This window comes from Elephantulus edwardii, unplaced genomic scaffold (genome assembly GCF_000299155.1).
Source record: "Elephantulus edwardii isolate Elephantulus edwardi_28Jun2011 unplaced genomic scaffold, EleEdw1.0 scaffold00138, whole genome shotgun sequence".
Taxonomy (NCBI): Eukaryota; Metazoa; Chordata; class Mammalia; order Macroscelidea; family Macroscelididae; genus Elephantulus; species Elephantulus edwardii.
In genome coordinates, this window is record NW_006399888.1 from 8800919 (window position 1) to 8823090 (window position 22172).

Consider the following 22172-nt stretch of genomic DNA (forward strand, 5'->3'; position numbering starts at 1 on the left):
TATTCATAAGCCAATAAATAGAAAACCTGCATGGGGAAAATACATGAATTGCAAAATGTGTGCCTCTGTGACTTCCAGGAGTCCCTCCCTAGGTTGGCACACATATTTAACATTTTCAACTACTAGCCAAGAAACTGGAGGCTCGAATTCACTCAGAGGTCCTTTGGAAAACAGGCACATAGTAGAATACTGAAAAAGCAGGGCTGAAAGCCTATGGAACCCTAGGTTGAAACAGACTCAAAGAAAACTGCTTTGTTTGTGGTGGTGGTGGGGTGGTGTGAGGTAAATTTATATTAACAGAGGGAATATACATTTTGTAATTCGTAAATCTTTCCTATGCAGGTTTTATGTTTATTTGCTTACAAATAGAAAACTCTGTTGAGTCTAATGCTAAAGTTTCATCCCAAAGACATAAAATTTGAATCTACCAGCTATCCATCAGAAAGCCGGACAATGACTAGGGAAGATAGAAGGAGAATTGATGCCTTTGACCTGTGGTGCTGAAGAAGAGTGTTTATTTCATATACCATGGATTGCTAGGAAAACAAACAGGTTTGTCCTGGAGAGGGTGAAGTCAGGCTGCTCCTTGGAAGCAAGGATTCTGAAGCTTCGTCTGACACATTTTGAATATGTTGCAAGGAGGGATCACTCCTTGGAGAGGGATGTCATGCTTGGGAGGACAGAGGGACAGCGCAATAGAGGAAGACCCTCGATGAGATGGATTGATTCAGCCACTGGGGTAATGGGGTAGGTGTGTCAGAGACAATAAAATTGGCAAGAGATAGAGCAGGGTCTGGGCTGCTGTACATAGGTTTGCTGTGAGTCACAGGAGACTCAACGGCACATAACAATAACAAGCTGCTCCATGGGAGAAAGATGGGCAGTCTCCTCCCATGCTATTTACAGTCTCTGAAAACCTCTGGAGGGTCAGATGTGAGTTGGTTCCAATTTAACAGTACAAAACGACATACTCACAGAATGAATGATTAGAAAAGACTTACAATGGAAATCTTGCATGTAACAATGGCATCAATGTTTGCTTTGGATAGAATTTCTGCAAAGATCGGCCTATAGGAAAGCTAATTATTTGGGAAAAGTTTTTGAAACCCACATTATCTGTCAATCAAATATCTCTGTGTTTCAGTTCATATATTGCTATCATGTTGTTGTTAGGTACAGTCAAGTCAGGTATGACTTATAGTGACCCTATGAACCCTGCCCTATCTTGTGTCAGACTCCTCTTCTCTGACACACTAGAGTGCATTGCTGAAGTCACTGTGTCAGTCCATCTTGTTGGAGATGTTTCTCTTCTTTGGTGATACTCCAGCTTTCCAAGCTTGATGTCCCTTTCCAAGGAATAGCCTTGCCTAGTAATATATTCAAACTATGAGGGATGAAGCTTCACGATCTTTGCCTCCAAGGAGTTCTCTGGTTGCATTTATTTCCTAAGACGTTGTATTTGTTGTGTAAATCCCTCTCAATGATGGTATTCCTTGTTGCCATTGATGATTTTTTTCACCAAGCACGGTGTTCTTCTCTAAGGACTGGCCTGTCTCCAGGTCCAAAATATGTAAGGCAAATCATTGCCATCCTCACCTGTAAACCATATTTGGTAAAGCATAAAGAAGTACATGACTGTACTTTCACTAAGACAAATTTGCTCGTTCTCCCAGCAGTCCATGCTGTCAACTCAACAAACTCAACTCATAGCTGTCAAATTAGACTGGCAGAGCTGACTCTGCAGAGGGTTTTCAGCAGAGCTGGCCCTGCAGGTGTTTTACAACATCTGTAAATTGCACAGGAATAGATTGTTCATCTAGCTCACACGAAACAGCTGGTAGATCCGAACCACCTGCCTTTGGATTGCTAGTGCTCCTCCCTACCCAGAAGGCCATCAGAATTAATATTTAATTTCTCCATCAAACTCCTGAGTAGTGGGTGTTGTTTTCCATACTTGCCTCAGAGAAGATTCAAAGGTGTTAATTGCCACATCTCTTCTCTCTTGAGGAATCAGTTGATACATAGAAAACAGTCCCTGCAGGCTTTTTATTAAGGCTGGATTAAAAAGATCAGCAACCAGCATCCGGCTATCCTGCTCTTCTTAGTCCATCTCAGTGTTTAGACATTGAGATCCATTAGAGGATGAAGAGTTGAACTGCCAACCTGAAGGCAGGCAGTTCAAATCCACAAGCTGCTCTATAGAAGAAAGATGGGCAGTCTTATCCTGTGCAATGGTCAGTCTCTGAAATCCTGCCCGCGTTCAACAATGTGTCAGTTCCAACTCAATGGCACATAACAGAGAAAAGGGGCTTGGAGAGCTGTGTGGTTAGGCAGAAAACAAAGAAAAATCATGGGACCTGCTTCCCTTATCTCCATCCACCTTCCCATGGGACATAACTAGTGTAGGAGATTTGTAGTTTGTTGTTGTCATGTGCCATCAAGTCGCCTGTGACTCTTAGTGACCCTATCTACAACAGCTCTGAACCCTGCTCTACCCTGAGCCAATCTCATTATCTCTGTCACACTGACCCCCATTACCCTAGTTACTGAATCAATTCATCTTATTGAGGGTCTTCCTCTCTTGCAGTGTCCCTCCACCCTCACAAGCATAATATCCCTCTCCAACAACTGGTCCCTCCTTACAACATGCCCAGTGTATGTCAGATGGAGCTTCAGAATTCTCGCCTCCAAGGAGCAGCCTGATTTTACCTTCTCTAGGTCAAACCTGTTTGTTTTCCTAGCAGTTTATGGTATATTCAATACTCTTCTCCAGCACCACAACTCAAAGGCATCAATTCTCCTTGTGTTATCCCTACTCACTGTCCAGCTTTCTGATGCATAGCAAGTAATTGCAAAGATCATGGCCGGGATTAGGCACACCTTAGTCTCCAGACTTACATCATTGTTCTTCAGTACTTTGGAAATGTCCTTGACAGCAGACTTTCCCAATGCAGTTTGTCTTTTTCTTTTCTGGCTACTGGTACCAAGAGTGTTGAATATGGAGCCAGGCAAACTAAAGCTGTTACCAGTCTCAATCTCTTCACCATCTATCCCGATGCTGCCAATCAGCCCAGTGGTGAGAATCTTTGTTTTCTTGATGTTGAGTTTCAATCTATTTTGTAGGCTACAATTCTGGACTTTCTGCAGCAAACACTTCAAGTCCTTCTCAGTTTCAGCAAGCAAGGTTGTGTCATCTGGATAACGCAGGTTGTTGATGAGTCTTCCTCCAATCCTGATGCCACATTTCTCCTCATAGAGCCCAGCTTCCCAGATAATCTCGTCTGCATATAGATTGAAAAGGTATGGAGATAAGGACATTAGTCCCTGACATACACCCTTCCTGATTTTAAACCATGCAATGTTTCCTTGCTCTGTTCTAACAGTTGCCTCTTGGTCCAAGTAGAGGTTTTTTAAAAAACCCGTAAATTATAGTGGGCAGGCAGATCCTGGAGGAAAAGCCAAGTTAGAGGCTGAACTATGCTTGTCTTTCTATTCCTCATCTCACAAAACACTTAGGCCTCTATTCTCCCTTGAGTGAATGTGGAATGGATTAGAGGGAATAGTGGGCACTCTCTCCTCAATACTAATCTTCCAAAAGTGTAGGTCTCATTTCATGGAATGTGCTTAAAATTGATGAGGCTTTGAGAGGGAGGAAATGGTCCTCCTTCTGCATAGCTAATAAGGAGAACTTGAGGCTGAATTTAAGACCCAGGTGCAGTGTGACTGTCAGTCACTGTCAATACTTTATGACTGGCTTTCAAATGTTATTCTTCGACCAGCATCAGTATGATTCCAAGTTTTGCCAGAAATTCAATGCTGAGGTCACACCAGACCTACTGAATCTGAAACTCTCTGGGAAAGGCTCAGGGATCTGTGTTCAGTCAATCCAAGTAATTTTGATACGCAAGTTTGAGAACCACTGTTCCAAAGATAACCCCTTTAAGTGTTTCCATCTGCCTCAAATTGGGTCTCCTGAGGATTGGTGTTTCTGTTGTTCTCTATCTTACATGAATTGCATTAGGTAAATCTGCTGTCAGGGACTTCTCCAAAGTACTGAGAAGCAGCCATATCAGTCTAGAGACTGAGGTGAGCCTAATCCAGGTTATGGTGTTCGCTGTTACGTGCTATGCCTCAGAGATCTGGACAGTGACTAAGGATGACAGAAGAAGAATTGATGCCTTTGGGTTGTGATCTGGAGAAGAGTCTTGAATATACCATGGACTGCCAAGAAAACAGATAGGTCTGTCTTGGAGAGGGTGAAACTAAGTTTCTCCATGGAGGCTAGGATTTTGAAGCTCTATCTCACATAATTTGGGCATCTGGCCAGGAGAGACTACTGATCTTTGGAGAAGGACATCATGCTCAGAAGGGTGGAGGAATAGCACAGGAGAGGAAGACCCAGAATGAGTTGTTTTGATATAGTAACTTTGACAATGGGGGTAGGTGTGTCGGAGTCAGTGAGACTGGCATAGAACAAGGTAGGCTTCAGAGCTGTTGTAAGTTGCTATGAGTTGCACATAACTCGACAACACATAACAACAACTACTATTATCTTACAAGGCTGTGGCTGGGTAGTTGGAGGGAGAAGTGTAGCCCTGAGACATTGGATTGTTGTTGTGTTATGTTGAGTTAAAACAACTCATAGCTGACCCTCCAGTGGGTTTTCAGAGGCCGTAAGTCACACAGAGGAGATTTCCCATCTTCTCCAGTGGAGCAGCTGATGGATTTTAACCATGTGCCTTTGGGATTGCAGCACGGCTTCTTAGCCCTAGACCACCAGAACTCTGGGCCATTATATAGATGTTTATTCCGTTTTCTAATGTGGTGAATAAAGATGCTATTGGTAATCATTGTCTGGCTTTCACATGCATTTGGAACAATCAAAAATACCCTGGCTTAGCTTTCTAATCCTCAGGAGACTTGTACCTCAGAAGAACAGAAATATCGTTGTTTTTTACACTTTAAGAGCTCTTTTGAAACAGATTTGCCCAGTGCAATACATTTTTTGATTTCCTGGCTGATGCTCCCATAGTCCTGGATTATGAATTCAAGTAAAATTAAATCCTTAACAAATTCAGTATTTACAACATTTATCCTGATGTTGTTCACTGGTCCAGTTGAGAAAGCTGGACAGTGAATAAGGAAGGCAAGAAGAATTGATGCCTTTGAACTACTCTTCTGGGAAAGAAGATCAAATAGACCAAGGATTACCAGAAAAATGAACAAATCTGTCTTCAAAGGACAGCCAGTGAAGTCGGCAGTGTTCTCTCTCTCTCTCTCATGTAGTTTGGACATATTATAAGGAGGGACCAGTCCCTGGAGATGGGCAGCATGCTTGGTAGAGCATCAGTGAACAAGAAGAAGATCATCAATGAGACAGGTTGGCACAGAGGCTACCACAGAGGGCTGAAACATAGTTGAGATTGTGACTTAGGCATAATTGGCACAACACTGGCCGTGTTTCATTCTTATGTTTTAAAGGATTTCTTTGAGTCAGATGTAACTAGACGGCACCTAACAAAAACAATTAGTTATCAGAGTGGGGCTTCAGGATAAGGTGCGTGTCCCCAGAATGTGGATGAAAGCTTCTGGAGGCAGAAGGACCCAAATATTAGCCAAATCAACAATTATAGCACAGGATATTAATGAGGCAGTGAATTCCTCTTCAAGTCTAAGTAAGACTCATACTGTTGTTTGTTGTTGTTGTTATGTGCCATTGAGTCGCTTGCGACTCATAGCGACCCTATGTACAACAGCCCTAAACTCTGCTCTGTCCTGTGCCAATCGCACTGTCTCCGACACTCCCATCCTGATTATCTCAGTCACTGATAGTTCCATATATATTTACTTAGAGAGTATCCCATGTGGGACCCCTGAGGATATTTATCACCAAAAAGGGAAAAGCGGTGAGGATGAGACCTTGCCTTCCACACCTATTATACTGAATCTGCCATTTATTTTCCTGGACACAGTGAGAGGAGGGACAGAAAAGAAGGGAAATGGAGAACTTGCTAATGTGTTCTCTGAGTAGACTCACCACTCCATTGGGCACAAAGACTCAATGTAAAGTTGAGTTATCTCTGGTACATGAGAACATCTCCTACACGAGAATTTTAAGGGTTGACATCTATTTGCATAATGAGATTCATTCAGGCACACAGAATGTAAATAAGCATAAATTTGGTCTCAAGATTCCATTAGGCTATAAGATCTTGCCTCTGAACCAATAGATTTAAGTTCAAGGCCACATTCTCATTCCACTTACTCTTGTCCCTTCTTGCTCTAGTATTCTAAGTCTTTCTTTTTCTCCTTCTCTCTTGTTTTGTTTCTTGAACTTACAATCAATTTTGTGGTTTTTTTAAATGATAAAAATTTATTCTTGCAGTGTACAATAGGTTAATTTAAGATTAGTGTTAGAACGATTGGTTCCTTATGAAAGGCTCTAAGGAAGAATCCATTGTATCTGTCTCTCCTAGCTTCCATAATCCTCTGTGCTTCTTGGCTTGTAGGTGCATCATTTCCATCTCATATGTATCCTCACATGACATTTTTCCCTCTGTGTCTCTGTCATTCTGGATCTCTTCTGTTCTTAGAAGGACAACAGTCATAAATAATGAAGGCCCACCTATTCCAGCCTGATCTAATACTGTTGTTGCTGTAATTTTGGTTTTCTGAATGAGGTGTTTATATATCACTAAAGAAAAAAAAAATCAAGTCTTCCCCATCAGTATGTTTCTTTTCCCTTATCAATTATACTAAGATCTCTGGCCCAGGGCACCAGAATTGGCCTCTCAGCGAAGTGGATAAGACTCTGTTGGTTGTATTTTTTAAATTTTTATTTATTTCTTTTTAAAATTTTACATTGATTTGCATACAAAGTTTGTATATATAGTTTTCACACTATCCTTCATTAATACTGTGTTTCATACAATCATTCTCATTCATTATGTGTTATATAGAATCTGAAAGCTCACTGGATGGCCAACAATGAGTTAGTTCCAATTTGATGGCACATAACAACAACCAAAGTTTTGGCTGTATTAGTGGTTCTCTGATCTGCCAGGAAAAGTTGATATGCATACACATTGCAGCATCAGATATGAGCCTTCATTGTATGTTGCCAATGCTTTTTCTTATTAAACTATGTGATGAATTTCTTTTCAAGTCTGAGACTCACACTATTAACTTATAACTCATGGATATCTTCATAAGTTTTGTCATTGTTTAAGGAGACAATACCAAACAAATGTTGTTGTCAGGTGCCTTTGAGTCGAGTATGACTTGTAGTGACCCTATGAATGACAGACTTGAACCACGTCGTGTCATCTGCCATTCTCACCATCTCTGACATTCTTGAGCCCATTGCTACAGTCACCATGTCAGTCCATCTTATAGAGGGTCTTCCTTTTGCTGACCTTCTACCTTTGCAAACATGATCTTCTCCAAGCACTGACCTCCTAACAACATGCCCAAAGTGTGTGAGAGGGTTTCACCATCCTTGCTTCCAAGGAGCACTCTGGTTTCACTTACGCCAAGACAGATTTGTTTGTTCTCTTGACAGTCCACGGAATATTCAGCACTCTTCTCCGACACCACAACTCAAAGGCATTGATTCTTCTTCTGTCACCTTTAATCATTGTCCAGCGTTCAAATGCTTAACAAGTAATTGTGAAGATTATGGCTTGGATTAGGTGCACCTTAGTTTTTACATTGACATCATTGCTCTTTAGCATCTTGGAGAGGTCCCTGACAGGAGATTTTCCCAGTGCAACTTGTCCTGATTTCTTGACTGCAGATAACAAGAGTGTTGGTTGTGTAAGTAAGCAAAGCGAAATGAAAATGGCCGAGATATGACACATCCGTAGCTCAGTGGTGTGGAGGGAGTTGTGGATTCACATGCCATCAGACACCAGAACTAAGCATAAAATGCTCCTTTATAACAGAACTCCCAAAACTTAGAGACTAAAAATAGTAGCCATTTCTTACTGTCTGTGGGTCTGTGGGTCTGTGGGTCTGTGGATGCTTCTTTTATTAGCTGTTAGATTGGTCTCTGGTGGCCTCACTCCCATGTCTGTGGTTGCTTCTGGCTCTAGGTTGGGACAATAGGAGTAACTGGCCTGCCGGGAATGACTGGGCCACGTGTCTCTCCTCCTGTAATAGGCTGATCATGACATTGTTGCATTGTAGCCATCATAGCAAGAAATGACAAGCAGCAATATATCAGCACTTTTCAAGTCACGTTTTAAGTCACATTTGCTAGGGAGAAAAATAATTTTGACCATTTTTGCTCGTTCTCTCTCACACACATACAGAGAGAGAGAGAAAGAGACAAAGAGAGAGAGTGAGTCAGTCTACCTCATCTCCCTTCAACACTGGGAACATGTTAGACAAACCCCCTTTCCCTTTGCCTGTCCCAGGCTGAGTACTGTTCATCCCCGGGGCCAGACAATGTCCAGTGGTTGTCAAACTAAAGAACTTAGATGTGTGTTGTTATGACTCCATAATGGACCTTCATTTCCCTCCCCAGTCCAATTCAGAGGCCTTGGACTTCGGTTTTGAATATCCTTGCATCAAGACTCAAAATCTCAAACTCACTGCCCACTCACAGCTCACCTTCCCTTGGATTTCTGACGCTGCGAGTCACGTGGGAGGAGGTTGCTGGTCTCTCTTCTGAGGAGTGACTGGGGGTTTGACCAAGAAAGAGCTGGAGCCTTTCGGGTAGCAGTGCTGCTCTCATGTCTGACACTGTCAGAGCGCTGGGGTCAATAGGGCCCCTGGGACATCTAGCTACAGCTCTCCAGTGGCTTGGCAGTCACAGGTACATGCATCTGGCAAATTCAGGGGGAAAGCCAAGGGGAAATGTTCCCCTTTGAGCATGGAAGATGAGCAAACAGAGAAGCTGGTAGTTCAAATCTACCAGGTGCACCATGGGAAAAAGATGGGCAGTCTTCTTCCTGCAAGTTACTGCCTCTGAAAGCCAGCTGGAGGTCAGCTCCGGGTCCACTCTGACCTGACAGTGAACACCACCACCATCTTTCTAGATTCAGGCTACACTATGGGGTGGGCATAGGGGCGGAGGATGACATTGGCTTCCTATCCTCCCACCCCCTCCATATGTTGTTACCCCTTTACCTGAAATTTTATTTGGGCCTGTCTCGGTGAAGGCAAGTATGGCTGGAGTTTTTCTTTCTCCCCTCCAGAGGTGCCCCTTGTTTAAGCTTGTTTGCTGCTTTCTCGTCTGATTGCAGGAGAACTCACCATATGATAGAGACAGTTCCCAGCCAGTCCCTCGCCCAAAGAAGCACTTTGGGAATGGGAACCCAAGGGGGAAAACAATGGAAAAAACCCTTAAGGTTTTTCAACTCTGCCGCTGCGTCATGGAAAATAAGGCAGGCATCTGCATCAGGGCCTCACAGCAGGCCCCACCACAGCCTCCGTCTTAATTATTCTATAGATTAGTCGGAGAGGACTGACTCATCCCACTTCCCAGTCAGGTTTCCAAAGAGCCTTCTGAGTCCCATCTGGTCTATTTTCTTCCATTTTCAGATGGCAAATTCTGAAGAGCAGTCCGTCCTGGGCAGGAGATGGTTCAGATACTGATCGGCTCTATTTATTGAGCCCCCCAAAGATTTTGAAATTTTGTGGTGAATGTATCATCTCAGGTGAGGTCCTCCCATAAACAGGTACTGAGCCAAGGCCGTACGTGCGTGTGCTTTGCCTGGGAGATGATCCCGGGAAGCACAGGTGGGTTAAGTGGGAACACTAGACATTAATGCTCAGGACAGGGCGCTAACAAGCAGGCTACCACCTGAGAGGGTTCCCTTCTGCTCGGGACCTCTTGTGTAACATGTGTCCAGATCTCTTACCTGGACAGTGAGAAAGCCGGGATGTTTATCTGCAGGGCCTAAGGCCTAGGGTAGCAACCAAGGGTGTAAAGATCTCCATTGCCCTCAGTCCTGCAGCAGACCAAGTCTCCCCTGAATCTGGACAAAGGGCTCAAACACATAACTGCAGGTGCTTCCAGGACTGCAAGAGATGCCTGCTGGTGTCATCGAGCTTGGGCTTCACTGCTCACCCAAACGTGCTACCTCTGGTCATTCAAATACCCCAGCTCCTCTGAGGGAGCAAGATAGGAAATCTTTTCCTGTGTAATTTGCAACCTCAGAAGAACCCAGTGGAGGATCAGTCTGAGTCAATTCTGAATTGACAGAGATGGGTTTTTGAGTTGAGTTTTCAGTTGAGGCCCTGAGGATATCCAGGGCATGCAAATGTTTGGGAGATGTGACTGGCGCAGCCAGGGTGATTGCACTTGTGCAAACTCACTTCCCCAGGCACCCCACAGTTACAACCGTCATTCTGTCAAGACACCCTCTAGTCACAACAGCACTTGATATTTCAACCTTTGATTCACCCAACACCCATCCATCAGACTGCCAGTGGAGTCCATTTATTAAGCACCAGCATGCCAGGCGCTGAGCTAAGGTCTCTGCAGTCCTCAGCTCATTTGATTCTCACAGAACCTGCAACATTTGGAGTTTATTTTAAGCTTAATTTTGCAGCTGAGCAAACTGAGTAACTTTTCTTTCCTTCAGCTTAAAAATGGCAACCCTCACAGCCAAAGGCCACCTCTAGAGCTCAGGCTCAGGGGGACTAAAACTCTCACCCCGATTAGGTGGGCAGACTTTTGCCTGTTGATTTGTGGACGGTCAGGCCCAGCCGTGGAGCCCAGAACCACCACTTCTCTGCAATCACCCTGCCCTGCCAACTGTGTCGCCGTCTTCCTGAGTCTCTTCTCTCAAGTTGGCTGCTTGGTATTTAACCCCTTTGGGGCTCCGAACTTCTCTCCCATTTTCTCCAAGGTCTTTGCATTTTCCAATCATTAAACACTTGCTAAATCCACCCACCTTCACTTGTGCTCCTTTGGTCCATGCCTGCCAGGTGCTTAGACTTTGGCACCTAGTAAAGAAGGGAAAGAGCCATCTCTCTGTGGTACATTGTGATTGTATGGCTGGCTTCACCTTGGGTCCTGTGTGAAGTGACTCACATAGTTTGTTTTTCAGCATCAGCTCAAAATGTTAAGTCCCAATTTACTGTTGTTAATATCTATAAATAGGCCGGCGTGGAGCGAGAACCAGGAGAGAGAATAATTAATTCTAGCCCATCAGCAGGGAGTGGGTGGCAGGCAGCAGGCAGCCTGTCTTGGGGGGAGATGGCACACCAGTAAGCACAGGACTTCAGGCCCAGATGGCAATAAATAGGTAGGTAGATTGACGAGTAGAAAAAGACAGACAAGTAAATAGGCAGATACACAAAGAGAAGCAGGTGGGCATGGCTCCATCTTGGTGCTGATTTATCTGACTTCTCGAGGACCCTACTATTGTTCTGAAAAGCATTATCAATAAAGCATCAGCTGAAATACAATCTCAGGTGCTCTGAAGCTAACATGAGCGAGTGGCAGGTGCTTCCGTGCCCCTCACAGACCAAAACTAAAAGGGCAAATTGGAAAGATTGTGACAGAGGATATAGATGGGGAATGCCCTGATAGAGAGGAATTGGGGTAGCCTTTATACCATGGGTCCTTCTGGGCAATTTCGATGATGAAATCCAGTGGTTTCATGGAGAAACAAGAGCAGGAGTCTTGGGTCGTTCAGTCTAGAAGGTCCTCTGCCAAGCCAATCCCAAGTGGTTTTCAGCTACTGAGCATGTGGTATGTCAGGTTATCATTGTGTCTGCTCAGGTCCACATTGTAGGGTCATGGGAGGTAGGATTGGAAGCCACCAACCTACCCCCTAACTTCATGAACATAGGAGCCAAAGCTCAGAGAGTTTAACCCAGGGACTCTGCACAAGATTGCCAGAATTTCAGTGAAATCTTTGGTCTTAAAATAATTTTCAATTTCTTTTCTATCTTGTTTCTTTATACGTGACTCCCCATTGAAGTATAAACCTCTAGCTATCTTTTCTGTTATTCTGTCTCTGCTGGGTTTATCTGTTCATTCAACAATGACTAATCAAGTATTGACTTTGGGCCAGATGCTTTACTACATGTTGAATGAAAAAAAAAAAAGCAATCCAGGCTTCATGTAGTTTATAGTCTTATATGTTGTTGTTGTTATGTGCCGTTGAGTTGCCTGCAACTCATAGCAGCCCTATGTACAGTAGCTCTGAAGCCTGCCCTACCCTGAGCCAGCCTCACTGAGTCTAACCCACCTACCCCCATTACACCCAGTTACTGTGTCAATCCAGCTCATCCAGGATCTTCCTATCCTGTGCTGTGTCTCCACCCTTCCAAGCACAATGTCCCTCTCCAGGGACTGGTCCCTCCTGACAACATGCCCAAAGTATGTGAAACAGAGCTTTGAAATCCTAGCCTCCAAGGAGAAACTTGGTTTCACTCTCTCCAGGGCAGATCTGCTTGTTTTCTCTTGGCGGTCCATGGTATGTTCAATACTTTTCTCCAGAACCACAACTCAAAGACATTGATTCCTTTGTCATCTTTAATCATTATATGACACAAAATAATAGATTAAAATAATATCATAAGCACAATGAGAAAAAAACAAAGAAATTATTGAAGTGCACGTCCTAGTATGAAAAAACTAATCACTGTTGGTGACTATTTAAATGTTGTTACGTGAAAATGAAACAAAATTTAAAATCATTCTTCATTTGCACTTATCACATGTCAAGTCCTCAGTGACAACATAAGGCTGGTGGCTACCATTTCAACAGCACAAGGATAGAATGTTTCCGTCATTGTAGAAGATTTTATCGGAAAATGCTTGATAGGGAAATATATATAACACCAGGGTTTTATATGCTTTGCCTTGGAAACCAGTTGAACTCTTTCTAGACTTTTATTTTACTATTAGCTTCCTCAGGAATTTAATTTAGGGGCTACAGACAAGGGTGCCCAGCTTCTCTATTAAGGACTTTCACCTTATTAAGTCAGACCCACCCAAACGAATCTCCCTTCTGATTATTTCAAAATCCATTTATTTAGGAGCCAATTACAACTGAAAATAATTTTGTCTTTAGCATTTAACAAAGCCTAATCATAGGAATTACATTCTATCGTAGTCACAATTGTTGATCCAGCCTATCATGTTTTAGTTGCTTCATATACATGTGAAAGTTAGACAATGACTAAGGAAGATTAACGAATGGATGCCTTTGAATTGTGGTATTGGTAAAGACTATGAAATGTTTCATGGTCTGCCAGAAGATAGAATAAACCTGTCTTGGAAGAAGTCCAGCCAAGGTGCTTCTGAGAAAGAGGTGAGGATGGTGAGGTCTTGTCTCCCCCACTTTGGCCGTGTTATCAGGAAGGGCCTGGGAAAGCGGAGGGTGGACAACGAAAGATCCTCAAAGATGAATTGACACCGTGGGCTTATGCACAATAGAAATAGGGAGGATGGGGAGGACCGGGGCAATATTTTAAGTTGTTGTACATGGGGATTTGACAGGACAACATCAAATAACCACAGGAGTCCAGAATGAAGGCTGCACAGTGGAGTGGAAGTGGGGGGATAACAATGAGAGAGTTTTCTTTTACTTTTCAAGGAACAGAGTGAATTGGCGGGGAGGGGTGGGCAGGGAGGAAAGTGAATGGAAACCCTATGTCTCTGTAAACTTACATTAAAATTAATAAAGAAAAATAGCCCACTTTCACAGAAGATTATACAAAGCATGAAAACCAGAGGCCAGGAGTCTTGGGGACCACCTTGGCATTAAGCACCCCACTGGGGGAGTTCCTATTCCCTTCTTCTAGCTTTCCTATAGAACTGAGATCCAAGGGTGCCCCCACGCTGTGAGCCTAGGCCCATCCTTGTATGCACGGCATGGTCAGAGACTTTCCAAGTGAACCTGTCTCAGTTCCCAGCCTTGCTGTTTTTCAACTGCGTCATTTTTTATGTTTGTAGATCTGCCTATGTGCTAAATTAGGGCTTCGGTGTCATTATTTTCTCATCTTGATTGCCTCAATCCACAGTCACTTCACCAAGGCCCTCGGGGGCCCTGGGAGAGCAGGCAGCGAGCCCTGGAGTGTTCCACTTTGAGCATTTGTCATCAGTGACCAAGGAGAGACGCATATGGCTCCCGGAGCTCCGTGGAGCCAGCAATCACCGCGGGCTCCGGGGGTCCCTGAAATGAGCTAGAGAAGCGGCTGTGGGAAGCAGGCTGAGGGTATTAGCATCCTGTGGCTTCTCTGAGCTTTCCGGAGAAAAGCAGGAGGTCTCAGGCTGCCTGCCCAGCTCAAGGGAGGTCCAGAGCCCATCCAGGCTGGTTGCCTGGAGCCAGAGGGAGCAGCTGAGGCCTTTACCAGAAAGGGAGCTGGGGGCAGATTGGGAGGGACAGGCTGCAGCAGGGATGCAGCGGGGAGCTGAAGGCAGCATCTCTGTGATGCTTGGTGTGTGGTTGATTCACAGGCAACCTGACAATGTCACTTTCCTGGGGGCCAGAGGGTATTTGAGATTCAACAGTTCTGATCTTTATCACATGGAATTGAAGCCTCAGCACCCATCATTCTTCCTCGCTGTCTTCTGTTGCCCACCAAGTAACAATCGAGCATCTATGACATACCTAGGGCTGCTCCCATGAGCAAGGAAAACACACGCAAGCATGAACACATCAGCCAAGATCTCATGTTAATGGGAGGAGGCAAAAACCAAACAAGTAAATAGACAAGAAAAGTATCAGAGGGAAGCGAGGCGGAGAACTGAGTATGATGTTGACAGTGGGACACGGGGGAAGTGTCTGAGGAAATGGCGTTCAAGCTGAGGCCTGAGGACAGGAGGATGGGCCAGCGGTGAGGTCGTGGGAGAGCTTGCCTGGCAGCTGACGTGGAGCCTTAGAAAGAGTGGGCTGGTGAGTCTGAGTAACAGCTGTGGTCTAATGCCATCAGAGTAAACTGAGGCTGGGAAATGAGGAAGAAACCTGCCCACAGGGGCTGTGCAGAGGTGTGATGTGATCAGATGTATCTTTTTGCAAGATTATTCTGGGTGGTTGTTGTTGTGTACTGTTGATTTGGAACCAACCCATAGCTGACCTTCTCACAGGTTTTCAGAGGCAGTTAATTGCAGGGGAGAAGATTGGCCCATCCTTCTCCTGCAGAGCAGCTAGTGGCCTCGAACAGTGTGCCTTTGGGATTGCAGTGCAGCTTCTTGTCACTAGCCACCAGAGCTCCCTATTCTGGGTGCCAGTAGAGCAAAAGTGACAGCAGAGTCCAGAAGGAGACAATTGGGGGGGGGGGTCCTGAAGTAAGAAGCTAAGATCCAGAGAGGTGACTTATCAGGGTCTCCCTAGTTGAGCAGGATGCACAGTGGAGGCCGTGTCACCAGGCAGCCTTGACTGTTGTCCCCCAGCCAGTGCCTGAGGCAAGATGGACGCAGCTATAAGAGTAAGATGCATACTACAGAATATATGTAAAAAACGTACATGAGAACCTGTTTTATTGAGTAAACATCCACCAAAAACATAATTAATTTTTTAATGTGGTTAAAAAAAATAAGATGCAGAGAATCAGTGTGCAGGCCTTCCCTGAGGGAAGCAGCTCAGGTGAGCCCGTGAGGAAGCAAGGGAGGGGGTTGGAGCAGGCAGGGAGCTCCTTGGTGATGGGGTCTCAGGCAGAATAGCCTCTGGTTGATTCCCAGGAACTCTGAGCATGAGCTGCCTCCCAGCCCCGGGGACTGGCTTGGGGGGGGGGCCTGTTTGTCAGTCCCTAGGCAGCAGGGAGTGAGGAGTGTGTAAACCTTCAGGCCTCGTGGGGGCGATGGCTTCTATTAGCCAAGGGCTGAACTCTGGAGATGTTCATGTCAGAAGCATTAACCACAGCATCTGGAGAGTAGAAGTGGAGCAAAATGCGGGAGAGGGGGTGCCCTCCAGTACCCATTACTGTCAGACCTGAAAAAGTCAGAACCTCATATAGAAAAGTGGTAAGACTTTACCTTGTCAAAGGCAGAAGACTTGCAAGACTCAGAAAAACAAGGCTCTCACACTCTGGCCTCCATGGTTTCGTTGCAGTAATCATGACTAAACATGAATGCTGGGTAGGGGAAGGGAGGGAGCCTCACCTGGGAAAGTTCCCTCTTCAGAAAGTATTAAGTTCCAAGTCATAATTTTAGAAAACCATCAAACAATATTGAGTCCAAACTTTTAAACTCAAAGGCATCAATTCTTCTTCTGTCATCCTTAGCATGGTCCAGCTCTCTGATGCATCACAAGTAATTGTGAAGACCATGTCAGATTTACCCATTGTAAATTTCTTAATTTCCTGTTGGCTTCTCTCATATATGGAAATGTATCACTTTCTTCTGTTAAGGAAGGTGGCAGGCAGAAACTACAGGCAGGGCTTTAGGAGGGTGGTGTAAAGTAGCTCCACTACATTGGAGACAAGGATTCTGAAGCTTTGTCTGACATACTTTGGATATGTTGTCAGGCAGGATCAGTCCTTGGAGAGTGATATCATGCCTGGGAGAGTGGAGGGACAGAGCAGGAGAGGAAGACCCTTGAAGAGATGGATTAATTCAGTGACAGGGGTTATCAGGGTGAGTGTATCAGAGACAATGAGATTGGCCCAGGATAGAGCAGGGTTTAGGGTTGTTGTACATAGGGTCACTAAGAGTCACAGGCGACTTGACGGCACATAACAACAACAACAATATGAGAGAGAGAGAGAGAGAGAGAAAAGGAGCACCCTGGTGGCTTAGTCCAATATATATTGTGTTACTAACCCAAAGGTCAGTGGTTCAAATCCACTAGCTGCTCCTTGAAGAGAAAGTGGAGAGTCTCCTTCTCCTCCCACAAAGATTTACAACCTGAGAGCCCAATGGAAGATCACTGTAAGTTGGAATTCCCAGTGGAATCGGCTACATGGAACTGGTTTTGGCTTTTTAAGTCTTCACTTTTATATAATTATTCATAAACATTATTTCATTCATGTGCATTTTGGGTTTTGTTTTTGTTTTTTTAAAAATTGTATTATTTTTACATGTACCGTCAAATCAGATCTGACTGGTACAGGAGGAGATTCCTCCCTCCTTCTCCAGCAGAGCATCTGGTAGATTTGAACCACTCACCTCTGGGATTGCAGTGCAGCGTCTTGCCACTAGGCCACCAGAGCTCCCTGTGCATTTTGTTTTATACAATCATTTCCATTTATTATATTTTCGATTATTAATATATACATTATAATATCTATAGTTAATATATAAATTATAATATATGTAATTAATTTATATGCATTGTTGTGTACCATAGAGTTGGAACTGATCCATAGCAGACTGTCCGATAGGTTTTCAGAGGCAGTTAATCTCGTGGGAGGAGATTGTCCATCCTTCTCCCGTGGAGCAGCTGGTAGCCTTGAATCACGTCCCTTAGAGATTGCAGCACAGCCTCTTGCCACTAGGTCACCAGAGTTCACATACATACATACATACATACATACATACATACATACATACATATATATTAGGCTACCAGAGCCCTCATACACACACACACATATATACACATAATATATATATATATATACTCCGTGGGAGAAGGATGGGCAGTCTCTGGGTCAGTTCTGACTCAACAACAGTTGTTGTTGTTGTTGTTGTTGTTATGGGCCGTCGACGACCCTATGTACAACAGCTCTAAACTCTGCTCTGTCCTGTGCCAATCGCACTGTCTCCAACACACTCATCCCGATTGCCCCAGTCACCGAATCAATCTATCTCCCAGAGGGCCTTTCCCTCCTGAGCTTGCCCTCCACCCTCCCAAGCATGATGTCTTTCTCCAAGGACCTGTCCCTCCTTAGAACATGACCAAAGTATGTCAGACGAAGCCTCAGAATCCTTGCCTCCAAGGAGCAGCCCGGTTTAACCCTCTCCAGGATGAATATTTGTTTTCTTAGCAGTCCATGGCACCCTCAGCACTCTTCTCCACAGTACCCAACTTTTTTTTTCCTTTTGAGGTACCTCTGACTGGATTTGAACTTCCAGCTTTTCAATTATGAGCTAATCACTGAAATGTTTGAACTACTTGTTAATATATACATTCCCTACCCTTACCTGTAGGGTTGCTAGGAGTTGAAATTTATTCCGACACAGTGGATTTGAGTTTAAAGCTATCTAATTTACATAATTATTTCTAATAATTATGTTTATGTTGTTCTTTGGGTCCTAAGGAGCCTCAGGGATGCAGTGGTACTGGTGTTTGGCTGCTAGCCAGAAAGTCAGTGGTTTGAACCTACTAGGTGCCTTGAGGAAGAAAATCATGGCTGTCTGCTTCTCTAAAGATTTCCAGGTTTAGAATCTTTATGTGACTGTTCTCCTGTGTCCTCTGGGGTCAGTGTGCTTTGGAGTAGACTGGAACACAGCGGGTGGATGGATTTTGCGTTATAATGCAGTATCGTATTATATATTTTGTTCTTCCTTCTCCAGCTTTAGCCACTGGGAGCACCTCTAGGTTGTTTCCTGCTGCCCTTTGACCTTCCCTGGACTTTTGCAGTCTGAACATTTCCCTACATTGACAGTTACACAACGTGATGGACATAATCATTGAGTTGCATGTGTCAAAATTTTGCAGTGGCGAATGTTTTATTACTCGATTTTAAAAATAACTCCCTGCAGGGCTTGTAAAAGTCCAGATCCTGAACCCAGATTTCCTAAGTCAGAATCTCTAAATGTACGGCCAGCAGAGGATGGATAATTTACATAGAAACCTGAAGGCATACAGTTGGAATCCACCAGTTGTTCTACAGTAGAAAGATGAACAATCTCCTCCTGTGTCATTTACAGCCTCTGGAAACACGCTGAAGGGTCAGCTATGCATTGGTTCTGACTTGACAGCACATAACAACAGAGAGCTCCAGTGGCCTAGGCTGCAGCGAGGTGGGATGCTAACTCAGAGGCCATGCCTTTCTGGTTGTTAGAACCCAACAGCGGCACCTCCAGAAGAAGGCAGGTGATCTCCTCCCATGTGATTTCCAGAAAACCCATTCCAATTTCTCAGAAACCCCACGGAGGGGTCAGCTCCTGCCTGGGAGTGAATGAGGGAGCCAGCTCCCGGCAATGCTGGGAAATAAGGCTGAGAGACCACACTTAGAGTACCAGTGCATGAAAATATTGATCATTGTTAACCTGCCATAGGGTCAGCTATGGGTTGGTTCTGACTCAACAGCACACAATAAGTGGTTCATGGACTGTAATAAATGTAATGCAAGAGGTTAACAATAGGAGGAACTATTCACGTGGCAAAGAGGCCATGGAAATTCTATTTTCAGTGAAATTTTCTTTAAATATAAAGCTGCTCTAAAAATGTCTATCTGGGGTGGGAGGAAGCATGGTGGGGACTGTTATAATGACCATCTTGTTGTTAAGGATTTTAAGAAGCAGCTTGCCCAGCTAGTGGGCATTGGGTGGGATTTGAACTCAGGCAGTCTGGCTTTAGATCAGGGCTCCGAACCAATTTGTTTCAGTTTAACCTTCTGCTGACTATTTGTATCCAAATGTTGTTCAGTTTTTTGGGTTTGTTTTGTTTCTTTTAATTTCGCCAGATGGTTCTTACCAGCAAGGGGTCAAATGAGCATGAACCAGTCCAAATCCCTAATGAAGATACTGCATACACCTCAGAGAGCTGAGAAGTGGGCTTGGTCTGATCAGGGCAGAGGAACCTGTCAGGGAAAATATCTGAAAGGCAGTGGCTTTGAAATGAACTCTTAGGTAGGCAGATAGCATGAGATGTTTGGAATGTCCTGGTCAAGTGTAGCATCTAGCAAGGATCAGTCAAAGTCTCTCTTTCAGGTTGCTGTGAGGTGATGTTGAGTCGACTCCGACTTAGAGTGACTCAGTGTACAACAGCTCTGAACCCTGCTCTACCTTGAGCCAATTTCATTGTCTCTGACACACCTACCCCCTTAGCCCAGTCACTGAATCAATCCATCTCATCCAGGGTCTTCCTCTCTTGTGCTGTCCTTCCACCTTTCTAAGCATGATGCCCCCTCCAAGGGTTGGTCCTTCCTTGTAACATGTCCAAATGGAGCTTCAGAATCCTTGTCTCCAAGGAGCAGCCTGGCTTCACCCTCTCCAGGATTAATCCGTTTGTTCTCCTTGCAGTCCATGGTATATTCAGTGCTCTTCTCCAGCACCACAATGCAAAGGCATCGATTCTTCTGTCATCCTTAGTCATTGTCCAGCTCGCTGATGCGTAGCAAGTAACTGCGAAGACCATGGCCTGAATCAGGTGCACCATTCATGTAGCATGCCATTTATTATAGTGAGGTAGGAGCTAAAAGTGCAACCAAGAGAGTCCTTAGAGGCAAGAACAGTCCCTGGAAAAAATAATCATGCTGGTGAAAGTAATTGATCATCCAAAGACAGGAAGACACACACACACACACACACACACACACACACACACACCCATCCTCACCCCCCGCCAAGTGGATAGCCTAACTTGGTGCCTGCAGCAGTGGGGTGGGCATGGCAGGGATTAAGACACACATACACACACCCCATCCTCACCCCCCACGAAGGGGATAGGCTGACTTGGTGCCTGCAGCAGTGGGGTGGGCATGGCAGGGATTATGAGGACGGCACAGGGTGGGGCAGTGTTTCGATCCATTGCTCAGAGGGTTGCTATGAGTCTTCATTAGGATAATGGCACCTAACAAGACTCCACCCAGTAACTGGAACCGATGATGGGCAGCTTTAAAGAATCAAGGGCGTTCAAACTTAGGTTTCAAAAACCCACATTCCATCTCCCACACTTAAGAAAATCACTTCCCCACACCTACCCCCTAATTTTTATTTTAGGAGTTTGGTAATACAGAGGAGGTTTCAGATCACGAGAATTTAGATTAGCTGTCAGATTTCATTTTAGGAGGATGAATGTTGATTTGAATTTGCATGTCTTTAAAAAAAGGCACTTTCCAAGACAATGAGTTTCGAAGTATTAATTGCACTGAGGCCTTCACCCTAGTTATGTCCCTCATCCATGTCTGTGCTTCTCAACTCAACTACAGATGCTTTGGTGACAAAGAGGAAGGCTGTCTTACTCATCTTACACACACACACACACACACACACACACACACACACACACAGAGTCCCATACTGTGTGTCCTCAATATGTGCGTTTAGTGAGATTACATTTCAATAGACCTATCACAACGTGCTGTGGCTTGCTGCATTCCTATTTGAAACTTCAAGAACACATTTCATTGACAAGCTGTGTCCTTCTTTTTGACCCACTCATCCCCACATGAAGTCATCTTTCTGCTGCCAAAATCAGTGAGGAATAAAAAGTATGTTAATTCACATCATGACTGAAATTATAAACGCACCTTGACTGAAGCCTGGGACTTCAAAGCTGTGTGCCCTTCAGCCCTGCTAACGAGTGTCGTCCAGCGCTGACATTATTTAATGGCACTCACTGGAATTCATGCCAGGCTGGAGCGTGTTGACTCCATTGTTGCCTGACACCCGCTGGGGTAGCTAAACATCCCGGTGCTTTCTTGGGCCCATGTTGATTCTGAGCCATTAGGTCTCAAAGGCAGGACTTCACAGTGAATTGTCTTTGTTGGGAGCAAAAGAGAGGATGGCAGGAGTGGGTAGCTAGTTCACAGGGGGTTGTGCTGCCTAAAGACTGAGCCTCCCTGGTGGGTGGTTCAGATCCATCAGCAGCTCTGCAGGATACAAGCAAGCTGCCTCAGAAACCTGTGGAGGGTCAGCTATGAGTCGATTCCAAGGCAATGGCAATGAGATTGAGGTTTCTTTTGAATATATGAAGATAGGGTAGGAAGATGGGAAGAAAGAGGTTAAAAAAGACTGTTGACCTCAATCGGGAACTCAAACCAAATACACTGCTGGCCAGTCCATTCTGCTTCATGCTGAGCTCTGATCAGGTTTCTGAGATGCTAGTCTTTCACCCAAGAAGTGGCTGGTGGGCTGGAACTGCCAACCTCTTGGATAGCAGTCCGATTCTTAACTAACTCTGCCATCAGGAGAAGGAGAACAAATTCTATTCTAAGATTCTTTTCTTGGTTTTGTCGGTGAACAGAGAATTACCTGCTGAACCCAGGAAATGTTGATGTTAAAACATATTCAAGAAAAGAAAGAGAAGAGGTAAAATGTCCTGACAGCGGTGACTCCAAGGAGAGGCAGGGTGCTCCATGCCTCAGAATCTTCG